The sequence below is a fragment of the Echinops telfairi genome, unplaced genomic scaffold (genome assembly GCF_000313985.2).
Source record: "Echinops telfairi isolate 266 unplaced genomic scaffold, ASM31398v2 ScPeMD7_46;HRSCAF=168, whole genome shotgun sequence".
Taxonomy (NCBI): domain Eukaryota; kingdom Metazoa; phylum Chordata; class Mammalia; order Afrosoricida; family Tenrecidae; genus Echinops; species Echinops telfairi.
In genome coordinates this window covers 237,536-242,579 of record NW_022103944.1, presented here as the reverse complement: position 1 = coordinate 242,579, position 5,044 = coordinate 237,536, and positions in this window count along the sequence as shown.

The following is a 5,044-nucleotide window of genomic DNA, read 5'->3' as shown; positions in this document are numbered from 1 at the left end:
TCATTCATTCCTGACAACTAGAGTGGCTTCTTACTCATGAGGAGCCCTGGTGGCACCGTGGTTATGAGTAGGGCCGCTAATCAGCATGGTCAGCAGTTTGAAACCACCCGCCGCTCTGCAGAGCAAAGATGGGGCTCTCTATTCCCATAAGCAGGTGAAGTCTCAGAAACTCGAGGGTGCATTTCTACCCTGCCCTACCGGGTTGGTATGAGTCAGAATCAAGTTGCTGGCAGTGAGTGTGGTTTCGTTTTGCGATTACCTATAGGATAATCCACAGAGCCCACAGGAGCCCCACACAACTACCCACTTAGGGCTTCACTTACACACTGGTCTTTGCCTCAAATGGTTTCATTCTCATTTCTACTCCCTGAAGTCCTATCCATGTGTCAAAGCTCATCTCATATACTTTGGGGAAGTTTTTGTAGAACAGGCACCCCAAAAATCCCCTCACTTCCTACACTACCACAACATTTTACTTGCCCTTATCACCCTACACTGATCACTCTCTATGTTGTATTTTAGCCTGTCGTGTCCATTCTAGAATAAATTGTAGTTTCATGGCATACACCCCATGTTGTCTTCATTATAATTGGACACAGTGTTAAAGACAGTGTATGTTTACAAAGGGTCAAGTACACTTTGTAAATAAAAGAGTAAGCTGCGCTATATCAGTGGTTTTCAACCTTCCTAATGCCACAACCCTTTAATGCAGTTCCTCATGTGGTGGTGATCCCCCAACCATAAAATGATTTTCATTGCTACTTCATAACTATAATTTTGCTCCTGTTATGAATCGGGCGATCCCTGTGAAAGGGTTGTTTGACCCCAAAGAGGTCACGACCCACAGTTTGAGAACCGCTACTCTATATCTAAATGATGTAAAGGAGAATTAAAACTTCACTAAAGAATCCATAGCCCCCTGCTTCGTCCTTATCCTGTTATTACCTTACTGTGGGTCTTTCCATAAGCCCTCACTCTGTTAGCATAGTGGTAATTGATGGGCGGAATCACCAACCGCTAAAAATCCCTTCAAGTTCAAACTGTGATTATCTTGTAAACAAGATTTCCCCAGAGACTAGACCTCCAGTCACCACACAGCAAGGCTATGGCAAAACTTCAATGATGGGGAGAACGGGAAACGCTTCAATAAAGATCACATGCATTGAGTGAATGGCAGAGTTCACAAGGGAAGAGACTCACCTGGTGGACAGAAGAGAATGGGTGTCTTGTCTCCCGAGTCTGATGTGGTCTCCTCAGCTGCTTGCCTTTTTATACGGTGAATGGGCCCTGCCTCAAGGAAATGGGATCTTTTTGGACCGCTCTGTTTTCGTTCCTGCCCGTCAGACGTGATTCACCCCATTTCCCTAACTTACCTGTTGGCCCAGCTTTTGTGACGAAACCACCCACTTGGCATACTTTTGGCCCTTGCTGTCAGATAATGATATCACCTGGGACTCACCCCCACAGTCTCCCCTTTGTGCCCAGGAACACTGCTGAGGGTGGTGGGAGTGTGTGCGAGATGACGGCATCAGAAACAGTCTTGCTGTCTAGAAGACCCTGATTCGTAGCCCAGATGAGACTCACTGTGTGGCTTAATACCTGAAGTGGATGCGAACATAAAAATGTGTTTCTGGTTCTTTTGGTGTAAGTTGCCCTAGTGGATAAAAATACACATTTTGATTTTCCATCATTTGGTGTGTAGGCCTGGGAAGGAAAATTTCTTATTATTGAGGGATTCTGATTCACAATGGTCCTACAGGACAGAATGCTATAAGATTTCCCAGGCAGTAATCTCTGAGGACGGACTGCCCTATCTTTCTACAGCAGAGTAGCTGGTGGGTTTGAACTGCTGACTTTCGGCTAGCAGCTAAGTGTTTCAATCAGTATGCTTTCAGGGCTTCTTGGGAAAGGAAGCAAAAGGTTAAAATGACAGCTTTGACCCTAAAAAATCCTTCGATCCCAGCCAGACTTCAGAGGGGACTCTGACCACTATAAACACTGGAGAAAGACAGCTCCGTTCAACAACCCCTGAGAAACTGGAGCATCTAGCCGATTACTTTAGGCTATGTAACATGAGAGCGGGCCCTGGAGACCCTGTCTCACACAAAGTCTTTCTTGAGGGGCTCGTGGGATGGAGGCCACAGGGACAAGAGCGCTGTGATTCCCTGAGTCCTTAAACTAGAGTTCATTCGATAATACGGACTTGGAACCACTAACACCGGTCTGCCTTCCAGTCTGTTAGCAGGTGTGGTCTTTGGAAAATCCAAATTACCCTTCCATGCCAGGTGTTCAGAATGCTGGGTCCCCCTTTACTTCCCTCACGGATTGTTTGTGGAGCACCGCAGACTTCACAGCTGTGTCACTTCCCACACACAGGATCAAACAGACACTACAAGGTGCTCCCACTGAGTCACCCGATCCATCCTTATACCCTCCATACCCACACAGTGCCTGATGTATGATGGGTACCCCTCAATAACTGGAATTTTTTCCAAAGCTATGGATTTTTTTACAAAACAACCTTATTGCCATCAAAGTGCTTTCCAATACACTTAATACATTTGTCAAATCTGTGATTCCATTTGTGGAAACATTTTTCAAACTCATCTGTTTGGATGGCTGACAGCACCTCCCTTGTGTTTTTCTTCGCCTCTTCTACATCATCAAATTGCTGTCTTTTCATGTCCCTCTTCATTCGTGGAAACAAAAAGAAGACGCACGAAGTGAGGTCAGATGAGTCAGGTACGTGGGGCAAGAGAGACAGGCTGTTTTCTGCCCAAAGCTAGCGCACTGAGATAACTGCGTGAGCCTGTGCATTGTCATGGGGACAAAGCCAGTCCTCTGTCTGCCACAAATCAGGCCCTTTTTGGTCACATACTGTTGCCATTTGCGCAATCTTTACAGGACCTCTAAACAGAAGGCTTGATGAATATACTCACCTGGTGGAACAAACTCTAAATGCTCTATCCCCCTCACATCAAAAAACAAATGAGCATCATCTTGATCTTTGATTTCACTTGACAAGATTTTTGGGGGTGAGGTGATGAAGGCATAGTCCACTGGCTTGATTGATGTTTGGTTTCGGGGCCTTAAGACTAGCACCATGTCTTGTCACCAGTAATGACACTGGAAAGAAGTCTGGGTCACTTTGGAGCTGTTCTTCCAAAGCACAGCATGTTTCCACTCGGTGCTCTTTTTCCTGTTCAGTCAGAACCTGAGGCACAAATTTCACCACAACTCTTCACATTCCCAAATCTTCCATTAAAATTCATTGAACTCAGATCCAAGATATTGCAGATAACTTCCCATCTCTTCAGTGGTCTGTTGCTGGTCTTCAAGCACATTTCGTCTACATTTTTGTCCATCCAGGAAGTTGACAGATGTCCAGAATGATGTTTGGCATCAATCAACATTTCACCTTTTTGAAGCGAGAAAACCATTTGTACATTTCAGCATTGCCCATAGCACTATCCTTGTAAGTTGTGTTCAATATCACAACAGTGTCTGTGTTTTTTTCCTGAGCAGGAAACAAAATTTCACAACTGCACACTGTTCTCTTAAATCCGCCATCACAAAAAATGAGGCTCGACAAAACTGCTTTTACAAAAAAATTTCACTGTGACCAGAGAGAACCTTCCTAGGGGATGCCACTGGGTGTACTAACTCAGAGCAAGTTGCTCTATGCTTACCTAGTGGGTAAAAATGCATACTACAAAAGGTCCACTCAGTGGAGCTTTTTCCAGTTTTTTGGGGGATACCCATTGTGCAGTAGCTGCTCAGTGAATTGACCACGTGAAGTAAGTGAATGAATGAATGAAAAATGAAAGAATGGAAATATTCTAAAGAGATGTCCAGAGGCTTTTTTGAGACTTCTTCTCTGTGACAAAGCTCATGGGATGAGCTGGGGAAAAGGTTAAAAGCTCAGAAAGATGGATGCCTCTTTTACTTTTCTCACCCATTTACTTTCCTCTTTGCTAGAGTTTTATGGGTTTTTTTTCCCCATGTAAAAATATTTAGTTGACACTGACATGTCTCTCGGCCCAAGAGCTGCACTCCAGAGGGGGCTGAAGCGCCAGCCCCGTCGTCTCTCTCTGAGAAGTTCGTAGCTGAAGTGGGATCTGAAACCTGAACAGCCGAAGCTGTAACGAACAAATTTCTGGAAGTCATCAAACACTTCTGTGTCATCCTGCCGGAAATGCAGAAGCCAGAGAGGAAGATTAAGTTTAAGGAGAAAGGGCTATGGGCCGCTATCACTCTGTTTATCTTCTTAGTATGCTGCCAGATCCCCCAATTGGTATCATGTCTTCCAATTCAGCTGATCCTATTTATAATTGGATGAGAGTGATTCTAGCCTCTAACAGAGGTACAACGATGGAGCTGGGTATCTCTCCCATTGTCACCTCTGGCCTTATCATGTGGCTCTTGGCTGGGACAAAAATAATTGAAGCTGATGACACTCCAAAAGATCGAGCTCTCTTCAATGGAGCCCCAAAGTGTGAGTGAGATGGTGGGACTCTTGAGGTGCCTCCAGAGGGTGAGTGGAAGAAGAGGGGCTTGGCCAGTCTAGTTTCAGACCCCTAACAGTCACTTCATAGGATCTTGGACCCGTCTCTCTGCTTCTTGGAGCCTCAGCTCCTTACCATCTAGGAAATAATATTTACTTCAGAGTTGTGAGGACTTAATGAAATAACATGTAGAACATCCATCACATTGCCTGATCTATAGTATTTAATTGGCAGGTTTGATTTTTTTTTTTCTTTTCATTTTCCCGTCTGAGTTTAGAAAGACTTACGGAGAAAAGAGATCTACCAGCTGTGTGACTTTGAGAGACTTCAGATGACAACACTTAACTTTAAAAAGAGGTTCTAGAATGATGATGAAACAAATGTACAAATGTGTTTGACACAATGGATGTATGTATGATTGTGATAAGAGTTGTATGAGCCACCAGTAAAATGGTTTTAAAAAAATTTGTTGAATCATTTACACTTGAAAGAAGCCACAATAGTGTACACACATGCATGCCTTCTCTACACCACCAACC